The following is a 14401-nucleotide window of genomic DNA, read 5'->3' as shown; positions in this document are numbered from 1 at the left end:
AGAACGAAGAACGTAAAATGATACAAGTTTTGTCTGTCCCATGTATGTGGCAAGAAGGCTGCACTGTCCTAACACAGGTATATGCTGTCCAGAGTAACTATGTAACTTAACATTTGCGGCACGCAATGGCGGTTTGCCCAGTTGTTTGTACGTGTCGTGATTGAGCAATGAAACTGCAGCTCCGGTATCGAGCTGGAATGGTATCACTTTGCCGTCAAAGTCTAAGTCCACAAAAAGTTTATTGTCCTGCTGACGACAAGAGCGACTGTCACGTGCAATTTGAACTGATACAGGTACAGAAGCACTGGCGACTGTACGGGATTTCCGGCGACGTCGACGCACACTTTTGGTGGGACGAACATAGTCACTGTTAGCTAAAGTGTCACTGGACGGGTTGGAATGAATTACATGAATGTCCATGGGCGAAGGTCCACGAGCCTGATTGTCCTGGGTTCGATTCCGGCGCGAAGCAAAGGGCCTGGAATTATTGTGATTGTCTGATCTAAGCCTTTTCTGGCAAACACGTTGAACATGTCCTGTCTTTTGACAGTAAAAGCAAATAGCTTGGCGTGACGGGCAATTTTCACGCGAATGTCTAGTGGCACACCGCGGGCATGATTTCACTGCAGTTGCTTGCTTACGCGGCGCACGTGTTTGCAAGGTAGGCTGCCGCTGCGGTAACGGGCGCGAGGGCTGCTTAGCGTCCCATGCAGCGGGCCCGGCGGGCCGGTGAATGTGACACACTGCTGGCGAAGTTTCAAATGAGTCCTGAGCAAAGTCAAGTGTGTCTTGCCTATCCAATATGTCTATCACTTGTTGAAGGGAGGGATTAACGAGTTTCAAAATCTGTTCCCTTATGCGAACATCAGAAACGTTCTGTGCTATTGCATCACGCACCATTGTATCTGAATAAGGAAGTCCACAGTCACATTCAAATGCACACTCCCTAGTAAGTCCTTGCAAAGTTGCAACCCACTCCCTATTAGTCTGACCGGCCGTACGTTTTGTACGAAAGAACGTATACCGTTTTGCAACGACATTCACTGTTTCTTTGAAATAGGCATCTAAAGCAGACATAATTTCTTCGTAGGTCAGAGTTGCTACGTCGCGTCGGGGAAACAATTTCACTATCACACGGTAGGTAGACACACCGACACAAGAAAGCAAAAACGGCTGCCGCTCGTTACCTTGAATTCTGTAGGCTGTTAGATGAAACTGGAACTGGCGGGACCATTCTTGCCATGTTTCATCGGCCGCCACGAATGGTCTAAATTGCGGTGCAACAGCGTTTTGTGGCAGCGGTAGCGATGAAGCGGCGGCTGCCGCATCGTGTTGCAGCACACGTTGACCCTGGACGAGCTGTCCCAGGGCATCCAATAACGCCTGCGACTGCTGATTCTGCAAGCGAAAAAATTCGGACAGTACATCCGGAGATTGTGACGAAGCCATGACACAAACGAATTAATACAAACTCTTTTTCTCGTCGCCAATAATGTTGTGTCTAGACCATACAGCCTAGACACAATGCTGTAGCCGATAGGGCACGCAAGGCTAACGCAGACGGGAGTGAAGTCTGGAACATGAGAACTTATAAATGAATAAGAAGAAAAGTACGTAGATGCTTGTTACTTAACTTTTAATTAGTCCTTGGAATACATCTCTCTTGAATATTAGTAAGCTATAGGCACTGATACAAATGGCGCCTTGCTAGGTGGTCGCCATTTAACTTAGCAGAGGGCTATTCTACTGTCTATCTCTCGGCAAATGAGAGCAAGGCTTAGCACGTCCAATCGCTAGCTATGTTGTCCGTACAACTGGGGACGAGGTCTCCTCAGTCTCTCGAGACCTGCCTTGTGGTGGCGCTAGGTTTGCGATCCCACAGTGGCGACACGCGGGTCCGACATGTACTACAGGACCGCGGCCGATTTAAGTTACCACCTAGCAAGTGTGGTGTCTAGCGGTGACACCACAGCTTCCATTATTAGCCGTAACGTCAGAATTGCCTCTCTTGTCCCTTTACTTTTCCTAAAGCCAAACTGATCGTCACCTAGCGCATTCTCAATTTTCTTTTCCATTCTTCTGTATATTATTCTTGTAAGCAGCTTCGATGCATGAGCTGTTAAGCTGATTGTGCGATAATTCTCGCACTTGTCAGCTCTTGCCGTCTTCGGAATTGTGTGGATGATGCTTTTCCGAAAGTCAGATGGTATGTCGCCAGACTCATATATTCTACACACCAACGTGAATAGTCGTTTTGTTGCCACTTCCCCCAATGATTTTAGAAATTCCGATGGAATGTTATCTATCCCTTCTGCCTTATTTGACCGTAAGTCCTCCAAAGCTCTTTTACATTATTATAAGGCAACAAATCTTTAGTACTCTATTGGAAATAACATCAAAACTAGAAAAATTTTGTGAACCGTGGCTGGATTTATAACAGAACGAAAATGTTCATCACTACCTTGAAAGAGCGCGCTGGTCTTTTTGAATTACTGCAGGTCATGTAAGAAAGACACTAGGAGGGCATGTGACCTACCAACGATCACCTAAGTCGTGGCAGTGAGGTCGTGTGTATTGCCAGTCAGTTGTGTGGAAAAAATGATAACTAATTGAAACCCTCAGCTGCCGACAGGTGTTGCTGATATACCTCGATGGGGACAGCTGAAAATGTGTACCCCGACCGGGATCTCCTGCTTACATGGCAGACGCTTTGTCCATCTGAGCCACCGAGGACACAGATGAATAGCGCGACTGCAGGGACTTCTCGGTAAGAGTTCGGGCAGCCTGTGCGCATTCGCACAGGCAAAGGTCAATGGCTGGGTAGCCTTTAATTATATACAATAGTGTGGAATCAGCGCAGTAAGATGGGACGACGTGCGAACGTGACAGAATGGCATAAAGCAGCCATCGTGTGTGAACGCTCCCACGAATGAACAAGCCCGACTTGTTGCTGTATCAAAGCGGACTGTTTGACGTCTCTGCACATAATAATGTACCAGTGACAGATATATAACACGACTTAAGAACAGTGGTCATTAAAAGATTTTTGGAGACAGGAACCGGAGAGATGTGTTACACTTTACAAACCCGGCAAGAATAGGGGTTGTCAGTGAACGCAGGTCCATCTCAAATATTTTGGTAGAGAAAATTGTGAAGAGGAAACTGCATGGAATGGCTTAGGTACGGATGGTGTTCAATAAATAAGACAACACATTTTTTTCTCTGCCAAATTTAGTTGAAGAAATGCGGAATCGTGGAATATTCCCGCTTCAACACCTATAGTTTCATGAAATTCCTGTAGGTGGCTACGCTATACGTAGCCTGGTGGCAAAACAGAGGATCGCAGATATTGTGAAATGTCTACGGAAACCTGGCAGTGCACGGTTAGTCGACGGGCGAGTCGTTGTCATCATCGCAAGAACATTGCGCAAACCTGTCCGATCCCCCTCGTGCCAGCCACCGCAAGCAGCTGTAACTCTTACGACGTTGCAACGTGCGGACATACTAATTCGAGATGATCGACGGGTCAGAATCAAACTCCACGCTGCTCAACTGGGCGTCTCTGTTGGTAGGTCTGACACACTCGTCCACCAGTTGTGTTCTCAGTGGTGTGTGCTCGCTGGGTTTCTCGCCGCCTGACGGACGACCATAAAAAGTAACGAAGGACCTTCAGTGTTGAGCTGCTTGCGGATAACGAGGCTGATCGTGACAATTTCTTGTCGAACATCGTTACCGGCGATGAAAAATGTGTTCATCATTTCGAACTGGAAACGAAACGGCAGTGGTCCGCACCAACTCTCCTCCAAAAAAAGACACGCACTATCGACAGGTAACATCATGGCGACTGTATTCTGGGACTCTGCAGGAATTATTCTATTCTACGTCCTCCATCATGGTGCAGCGATCAACTCTGTAGTGTATTCTGGTTGTTGTTGTTGTTGAGGTCTTCAGTCCTGAGACTGGTTTGATGCAGCTCTCCATGCTACTCTATCCTGTGCAAGCTTCTTCATCTCACAGTACTTACTGCAACCTACATCCTTCTGAATCTGTTTAGTGTATTCATCTCTTGGTCACCCTCTACGATTTTTACCCTCCACGCTGCCCTCCAATGCTAAATTTGTGATCCCTTGATGCCTCAGAACATGTCCTACCAACCGGTCCCTTCTTCTAGTCAAGTTGTGCCACAAACTCCTCTTCCCTCCAATCCTATTCAATACCTCCTCATTAGTTATGTGATCTACCCATCTAATATTCTCTTCTTCAGAAACGCTTTCCTTGCCATTCTGGTACCCCCATTAAATTCTACGTCTACATCTACATGGTTACTCAGCAATTCACACTTAAGTGCGTGGCAGAGGGTTCATCGAACCATTTTCGTACTACTTCTCTACCATTCCACTCTCGAATGGCGCGTGGTAAAAAGGAACACCTAAATTTTTCCGTTCGAGAACTGATTTCTCTTATTTTATTATCATGATCATTTCTCCCTACGCCGGCCGCGGTGGTCTAGCGGTTCTAGGCGCGCAGTCCGGAACCGCGCGGCTGCTACGGTCGCAGGTTCGAATCCTGCCTCGGGCATGGATGTGTGTGATGTCCTTAGGTTAGTTAGGTTTAAGTAGTTCTAAGTTCTAGGGGACTGATGACCACAGATGTTAAGTCCCATAGTGCTCAGAGCCATTTGAACCATTTTCCCTAAGTAGGTGGGTGTCAACAAAATATTTTCGCATTCGGAAGAGAAAGTTAGTGATTGAGATTTCATAAATAGATCGTGCCGCAAACAAAACCGCGTTTGTTTCAGTGACTGCCACCGCAACTCGCGTATCATATCAGTGACACTCTCACCCCTATAGCGCAATAACACGAAACGAGCTGCCCTCCTTTGCACTTTTTCGATGTCCTCCGTCAATCCTACCTGGTAAGGATCCCACACCCCGCAGCAATATTCCAGCAAAAAATGGTTCAAATGGCTCTGAGCATTATGGGACTTAACATCTGAGGCATCTGAGGTCATCAGTCCCCTATAACTTAGAACTACTTAAACCTAACTAACCTAAGGACATCACACACATCCATGCCCGAGGCAGGATTCGAACCTGCGACCGTAGCGGAGGTCGGACAAGTGTAATGTTGGCTGTCTCTTTACTGTGTTTGTCACATCTTCTAAGTCTTCTGCCAACAAAACGCAGTCTGTTTCGCCTTCCCCACAATATTATCTATGTGGTCTTTCCAATTTAAGTTGCCCGTAATTGTAATTCGTAGGTATTTAGTCGAATTGACAGCCCTTAGATTTGTGCGATTTATCGTATACCAAAAATTTATCGGATTTCCTTTTTAGTACCCATGTGGATGACCTCGCACTTTTCTTTGTTTAGTGCCAGTTGCCACTTTTCCCACCATACAGAAAATCTTTCTAGATCATTCTGCAATTGGAATGGATCGTCTGATGATTTTACTAGACAGTAAATTAGAGCGCCATCTGCTAACAATCTAAGGGTGCTGCTCAAATTATGACGTAGATCATTTCTGTAAATCATGAACAGCAGAGGGCCTATGAAACTACCTTGCGGATCAATTGCAATTTGGAATCGATCTGAGATCCATTGTCGACAGCACTCACTACTTGATGGGAATAAAGAGCTAGCTGTGTTGTATTTTCTGAATCCGTGATGGTTATGTATCAATAAGTAATTTTCTTAAAAATGAATCATAATGTTCGAGTACAGTATATGCTCCAAAATCCTACTGCAAATTGGGGTCAGTGATATGGGTCTGTAATTCAATGGGTTACTTCTATTTCCTTTCTTGAATGTTAGTGTGACCTTTGCTACTTTCCAGTCTTTAGGAACAGACCTTTCGTCAAGTGAGCGGTTGTATATGATTGCTAAGAAAGGCACTATTGTGTCTGCATACTCTGAAAGGAACATAATTGGTATACCATCTGGACCGGAAGACTTGCCTTTCTTAAGTGATTTGAGTTGTTTCACAACCACTGAAACATCTACTTTTATGTCACTCACGCTAACAGGTGTTCTGGTTTCAAATTCTGGAATATTTACTTCGTCTTCTTTCGTGAAGAAATTACGGAAAACTGTATTTAGTAACTCCGCTTTAGTGGCACCATCATCGGTAAAATTTCCATCGCTATCGCGCAGTGACGGTATTGACGGTTTTTTTCCACTGGTGTACTTTACATACGACCAGAATCTCTTTGGGTTTTCTACCATATTTTGAGACAATATTTCATTGTGGAAACTATTAAAAGCATCTCGCATTGGCGTCCTCACTAAATTTCGAGCTTCCGTGAAACTTAGTCAGTCTTGGAGATTTTGCGTTCTTCTGAACTGAAGAAAGGAAGGCCTCACACGAGTCTGTGCATCAGAGAGGAGCTCACAAAACTTATTTGGACTGTTCTTCTTCTTCCACTTTACAGCCTGGATCTCGAAACTTCCGACTTCCATCTGTTTGTCCTAATGAAGGATGCACTGTGCAAGAAGCGTTATACGAATCACGGGAAATTTATTGATGCAGCGGGGCATTGACTCCGACGCCAATCAGTAGAGTGGTACCATGGGGCATACAGCCCCCTCGCCTCCCGCCCCCCCCCCCAATAGTGGTGTAAGACCGTCGCATTTAATGGAGATTACGTTGAAAAATAGGGTTTGTAGCCAAATGGGTGGGGAATAACGCGGTGTATTGGGCTCCTGATTAAAGGCAACCTGCTTTCAGAAAAAAAAAGTGTTGCTTTACTTATTGAATGCTCCTCGTTTTTGGAGTCGGGTACGTCGATACAATACGTTGCTCACAGCGTCACATAAAACTACAAGACTTTAATAACCCTGATCACACAGAAATTGTAGCTGACTGGAGGCGTGCAGTGTGGTCCGACAAGTCGCGATTCTGATACTTTTCAGATGATTCGAGGTGTCGATTGCATCGATGACCAGTGAGGCGTTTAACGCACAGTTTGTGATGGGCGTAGTTCAGCCCCAGGTGTTTCTATGATATTTTGGGGGTATTTTTTGTATCACGACTTGAACCCACTCATCTAGTATATGCTGTACAAGGACCAGGATGTACATCTTTATGCTATCGTGGCGCAGTAAATAATTCATTACGTATCGGGCCTGCAGTCGTTAAAATCCTATTTAGTCCCTTCATATTTCGGGTGTATACTTTTCGGCCATCTTCCGAGTGAGCGGACAACCTAAAAAAACATCTGTTGTAATGACAGGTTTTTCCAGTTAGCCCAATTTATTGTGAGTTCACGCCTTGATGACTGTGGCTCCAAACTAGTTTGACTTTCCTTTTACGCTTCCTATCGTGATGGTTAGTCTGCCTTTCACTGCTCTTCTGTTTTCGTCCTCCTCGTTACCAGTACTATTGAAACTCTAGTTCCAGAGCAGGTGAGGCCATCTCGCGGTTATCAAATGTAGCGCATATGTATCAAGTGTGCGAATTTGGTGATTGCCTGTCTCCTGGTGGTAGATGTGCACATTCTGGTGAAATCTCTTACGGAGGGGAGACAACCGCCCGATTCGTCAGCAGTCGGCGGATGTGTAGTTTCTAGGCAAAGCAGGTCGAGAAAGATCGGCCCTTTTGGAGCTCTTATGTGCTGTTCCGCTGTGTTCCCCATCCGATGCCCGTGTATTCCAGAGTGTGATGGATTAGAGTTAAATTCATGGTGACTAACCTGCGGCGGAAGTGAAGACAGCCTTTCACTGTCGCTTTTTTGTGAGGGTCAACCATGTGTCTACCAAACGTCAATCGACGGTTCACAGGTACCTGTGACTTGGGATGACAAGGGCTTGAATTTTTGCCGCCACTGCGTTGGTTGGCCATTGCTTCGGAACCTCACGGGTCCATTGAAGGTGGCGTGGAAGATTTGAAGCGTTCATGTTCCTGGAGTTTATCGCCGTGTCGTCGGCATAAAGGACCAGTTTGATCTGAGAGTCTGAGCACACCCACTATGTACAAGATGTACAAGAGCCGGCAAGGATGCGGCGTTCTGTTGATGTCACTTCAGCTCGGACTAAGAATATATGCTCTTTGAAGTAAGATTTGATCAAGCGAACATGTAGCAGGGCCAACTTCATATTAAGGAGTTTATAGAAGAGCCACTTGTGTCACAATGAATGCTCTTGGAATATCGAGAAGTACTGCCTCAAAGTACTCCATCCTCCATCCTCCATCTGGTCACGCCACCAAGATCCTTTGCGTTGGCATCCGTTTTGCGCCCTTAACGCGTCTGTAGCAGACGTGTTTGTATAACATTCTATTGTTGTTAGAAACCTGCGAAACAGGGTGCTGTGCTGCACCGAATTACAGCAGCAACTAATGTAAAGAAATCTGGTTATTTAGATTTCCTTTACAAAAAGATCGGAGAGCAAAATGCATACAGTACACGAGGACAGAGAAATGGAAACCAACTACACATTCAAACATAAGTGAGATACACAAAAAAGCTAGTTGAAGCAATTACAGCTAAAATATCGCGTGTTATCTACACAAAATACACTACTGCCCATTAAAATTGCTACACCAAGAAGAAATGCAGATGGTAAACGGGTATTCATTGGACAAATATATTATACTAGAACTGACATGTAACTACATATTCGCGCAATTTGGGTGCGTAGATCCTGAGAAATCAGTACCCAGAACAACCACCTCTGGCCGTAATAACGGCCTTGATACGCCTGGGCATTGAGTCAAACACAGCTTGGATGGCGTGTACAGGTACAGCTGCCCATGCAGCTTCAACACGATACCACAGTTGATCAAAAATAGTGACTGGCGTATTGTGACGAGCCAGTTGCTCGGCCACCATTGACCAGACGTTTCCAGTTGGTGAGTGATCTGGAGAATGTGCTGGCCAGGGCAGCAGTCGAACATTTTCTGTATCCAGAAAGGCCCGTACAGGACCTGCAACATGCGGTAGTGCATTATTCTGCTGAAATGTAGGGTTTCGCAGGGATCGAGTGAAGGGTAGAGCCACGGGTCGTAACACATTTGAAATGTAACGTCCACTGTTCAAAGTGCCGTCAATGCGAACAAGAGGTGACCGAGACGTGTAACCGATGGCACCCCATACCATTACGCCGGGTGATACGGCAGAATGGCGATGACGAATACACGCTTCCAATGTGCGTTCACCGCGATGTCGCCAAACACGGATGCGACCATCACGATGCTGTAAACAGAACGTGGATTCATCCGATAAAATGATGTTCTGCCATTCGTGCACCCAGGGTCGTCGTTGAGTACACCATCGCAGGCGCTCCTGTCTGTGATGCAGCGTCAAGGGTAACCGCAGCCATGGTCTCCGAGCTGATAGTCCAGGCTGCTGCAAACGTCGTCGAGCTGTTCGTGCAGATGGTTGTTGTCTTGCAAACGTCCCCATCTGTTGACTCAGGGATCGAGACGTGGCTGCACGATCCGTTACAGCCATGCGGATGAGATGCGTGTCATCTCGACTGCTAGTGATACGAGGCCGTTGGGATCCAGCACGGCGTTCCGTATTACCCTCCTGAACCCACCGATTCCATATTCTGCTAACAGTCATTGGATCTCGACAAACGCGAGCAGCAATGTCGCGATACGATAAACCGCAATCGCGATAGGCTACAGTCCGACCTTTATCAAAGTCGGAAATGTGATGGTACGCATTTATCCTCCTTATACGAGGCATCACAACACGTTTCACCAGGCAACGCCGGTCAACTGCTGTTTGTGTATGAGAAATCGGTTAGAAACTTTTCTCATGTCAGTATGTTGTAAGTGTCGCCACCGGCGCCAACCTTGTGTGAATGCTCTGAAAAGCTAATCATTTGCATATCACAGAATTTTCTTCCTGTAGGTTAAATTTCGAGTCTGTAGCACGTCATCTTCGTGGTGTATCAATTTTAATGGCCAGTAGTGTGTACACTATGTGATTTAAAGTATCAGGGCACCATACGTTTTTCATATTAGGTCTGCCACCTACTGCCAAGTACTCCACCTCAGCGATCTCAGTAACCATTAGACATCGTGAGAGAGCAGAATGGGGCACTCCGCAGGACTCACAGACTTCGAACATGGTCAAAAAAAGGTTCAAATGACTCTGAGCTCTATGAGACTTTACTGCTGAGGTCATGAGTCCCCTAGAACTTAGAACTACTTAAACCTAACTAACCTAAGGACATCACACACATCCATGCCCGAGGCAGGAATCGAACCTGCGACCGTAGCGATCGCGCGGTTCCAGACTATAGCGCCTAGAATCGCTCCGCCACACCGGCCGGCGAACATGGTCAGGTGATTGGCTGTCACTTATGTCATATTTCTGTACTCGAGATTTCCACACTCCTAAACATCTCTAGGTCCACCGTTTCCGATGTGATAGAGGAGTGGAAACGTGAAGGGACACGTACAGAACAAAAGCGTACAGGCCGAAATTGTCTGTTGACTGACAGGGACCGCGGACAATTGAAGAGGGCTGTAATGAGTAATAGGTAGACATCTATCCAGACCATCACACAGGAATTCCAAACTGCATCAGTATCCACTGCACGTACTATAACAGTTAGGCGGGAGGTGAGAAAACTTAAATTTCATGGTCGAGCGGCTGCTCATAAGCCACACATCCCGCCGGTAAATGCCAAACGACGCCTCACTTGGTGTAAGGAGCGTAAACATTCGACGATTGAACGTTGCAAAAACGATGTGTGGAGTGACGAATCACGGTACACAATGTGGCGATCCGATAGCAGGGTGTGAATATGGCGAATGTCAACTGTACGTCATCTGTCAGCGTGTGTAGTGTCAAGAATAAAATTCGGAGTCCGTGGTGTTATGGTGTGGTCGTGTTTTTCATGGAGGGGGCTTGCACCCCTTGTTTTGTGTGGCACTATCACAGCACAAGACTACATTGATGTTTTAAGTACCTGTTGAAGAACAATTCGGGGATGGCGATTGCATCTTTGAACACGATCGAGCACCTGTTCATAATTCACGGCCTGTGACGGAGTGGTTACACTACAATAACATCCATGCAATGGACTTTCCTGCACAGAGTCCTGACCTGAGTCCTATAGAACACCTCTGGGATCTTCTGGAACGCCGACTTCGTGCCAGGTCTCACCGACCGACATCAGTACCTCTCGTCAGTGCACCACTCCGTGAAGAATGGGCTGCCATTCCCCAAGAAACCTTCCAGTACCTGATTGAACGTATCCCCGAGAGAATGGAAGCTATCATCAAGGTTAAGGGTTGGCCAACACCATATTGAATTCCAACATTACCGAAGGAGGGCGCCACGAACTTGTAAGTCTTTCTCAGTCAGGTGTCCGGATACTTTTGATCACATAGTGTATGTTTACTATCTTTTTAAGCTCTGCTATGAGGATTCACTATTCGAGTTGAAGAGAGCTGATAAAAGAAAGCTGTTAAAATGGAATGCAATTTCTGGGAAACTTGACGTCGGAAATCCACTGAAACCAACCTTTTCTAAACGGAAATATACAAAAGCAAGGATAGTAACCTAAGCAGAAAATAATGAAGGCGATATATTCATCAGTTTCTTCCAGTTTTCATGTGTCCATGTTTCCACAGAATTTAGCTGTTTATTTTACGCTGCTGAATGCAAACTACTAATGTACGACCTGGTATCATCACTTGTGTAGCTATAAATGTTGTTAGTTTATGAGCGAACCAAATTAGTGACTAGCAAATTTTGTCCTGAATTAAATTGTGGACGCTCAAAAATTTACTCTACTACCATGTAATTTCAGTTTCTGTTGGTTTCTAGTGCTGTCCTGGCATGCATTTTGTCGAGAATATGAATTTGTACATTTTGTTATTTTGTAATGTAATCAATGAAATCTTTGATATAGAGGAGAATGTTGAAGATAGCAGTTGTCACATATGACATACTATTAATTGTGTTATGCAAGTATTGCAGCTGCAAGTGCAGTTTTATGATTGGAAGTACTGTAAAAAAGACGTTGTTTCATAGCTGAGTGGATGCCAGTGGTTAAATTGTCATTGATAAAATGAAATTGTTGTAACTGTAACACACGAGATCAGTTGACATGCAAATCCGTCGAGGAGAACATAGGCCTAATGATGATAAAATGACTAAAGAATGGGCTACTTTAACATAGACCTAACTGAGAAATACTGGAACTTCTTAGCTATATTTTTAATCGCTAAAGTGCTTGAGGAAGAAAATTGTGAACTCGAAAAGGAGACGTGCAGTACAACTGAAGATACGATTATAAATATGCAGTTACACAACAATAGACTGGAAGCAGCTGTGAGGTTTTATACTGATGCCATTTTCATCATTAATAAAATCCACTAATGAGAAACGTTTTATAGTAATTACGATTTACGTATGATTGGATGGTAGACCTATATGAAATATTCTTCTCTTTTCACAAATGAAGAATATGAAAGAAAATGTAGTTGTACCGTATTTATGTCCTCACATCTGTCAAAAATGCTAAATTATCTGTAAAATGTTGCATCAAATCCATTCTACTGAACGACCGATTTAAGTTATAGGTTCCAGTGCCCTGTCAGTATTGCTGCATGGCAAATTGCCGTTTCATTGTTATTTCTTAAAGGAGCAAACAAGCACCATTCTTAACCCTGAAATTGTCACAGGAAGTGTAGGTTAGCGTCCCTGTGACTCTCAGTTATTTGACGGAGAAATTGCCTGAAAACGGAATATTTTATAATGAAATTGGACTCTGGTATACTAAACTCATTTTATACGCTCTCTTCATTGTATTTTTTTCAATCAATTTCAATATTAATAAACCCAAAATTCGAGACTAAGTAAACAATGTCATGGAAACTTTTAGGTGAAAAAACCTGAATGTGTAGGTGGTAGGATCTTATGGGACCAAACTGCTGAGCTCATCGGTCCCTCTAAAAGTGCTCCAATCTAAAGACTTTATATACAGTTTAACTAGAAGAACGTTCTATTCATTTAATAAACTTCACATGTTAGAAAAATATTTTGAGGTGTTCTCAATTATTCATAATTCCGTTCATTGATCATTTCCATATTCTTGGAATATGGACTACAATGTTATTTGCGGCTGGTAGGCCTGACCTGTTAGGGACAGGTGAGTCCCAACAGTAACCACTCTTACCGTGGACGACTACAGTTTACCATTGCTGTCTAAATATTTTGCAGAACTGGTCAGTTTCGCCACTGTCCATAACTGCGGGAGCAAACGCTGAGTAGGCTTAGATTTATTTGCTGCCGTAGTCAGGGATTTTAAGGCTCTTGTTATTTATTTTCCTCACTTTTGGAAGCGCATTTGTGTTTAAGCACAGACGGAAAAATCAGAACACTTATGCATCTAACAGTTCAAGACATATTTCTAAATCCACCGTCATTTTCTACAGATGAACAAATTACTAGAATCTCACCAACAATCTATTTCGTAAAGATCGAGAAACAGACAGCAGTCATAGTGCACTGACTGTTAAATCCTGCAAAAGTGGTCTACTGATCATGAATGATATAAAGTACGGCATAGTAGCCGCATTTGGGGTCTTCCGTGCGTGTTTCTATAGTCACAGCACTGCAGCAAAGGTCAAAACCACCCAATGTCCCAATTACAGATCACGTAACTAAATGCCACCGACCATGGACCACATATCAGCCTCCTTTGATCTCGCGGCCCCAAACAAAGCATCAAGTGGCGGCATTCTGTTGATCAGGAAATTTCTGACTCGGTTCCCGTCTCTGCTTTTCTCAGGATGCCACTCCCTGATTGTCTGTGTGCGCCAACGTCTCGAAAGGAGGTTTGCATCTCTGCTCAGAATACAGTGTTTCTGTTGGCTAATACTGGAGACAGAGAGAGAGCTGATACAATTTCGATATCAAAAATAGAGTGAAATAAGTCATTTGCTCTACCCTTTCAGATTACCTGTTTAACAATTTACAGCAGTCAAACATATCGCTTAAAACACTCACCTCCACCTTACGATGATCTTTCTAGGTAATAAAACATATTTTCAACGTTTGAGTATCACACACAAACATTATGAATATCAAGTAATGAAATTTCAACCACAAATAGATCGTAGAACTAAATATATCCGAGGTCTTGTACGCACCAACGCCTGAGAGCATAAACACCCTCCACCACCACAACGTTCCAACAAGGCAACTTTTTACTTTATGTCTATTGAGGTAACAGTGATACATGTTAGTTGACTGTTGTCTTTGATGCTTTACTGGAAGAAAGAGAACCGTCTGCCTCTAAACTTACATAGATCTGCGTTAAAGAACAATAGGAAGTAGGTGGAGTGATCAGTTGAGATGGAGAGAGGGAGATGTTGCTGCAGATCATTCATCACGCGTTTAACCATTTTTCCGTTGTTCTCTTGGGCTGCATCAGGT

Source organism: Schistocerca nitens, chromosome 1 (genome assembly GCF_023898315.1).
Source record: "Schistocerca nitens isolate TAMUIC-IGC-003100 chromosome 1, iqSchNite1.1, whole genome shotgun sequence".
In the NCBI taxonomy this organism is placed as follows: Eukaryota; Metazoa; Arthropoda; class Insecta; order Orthoptera; family Acrididae; genus Schistocerca; species Schistocerca nitens.
The sequence above is the reverse complement of the archived record's forward strand: the minus strand, read 5'-3'. Positions refer to the sequence as shown.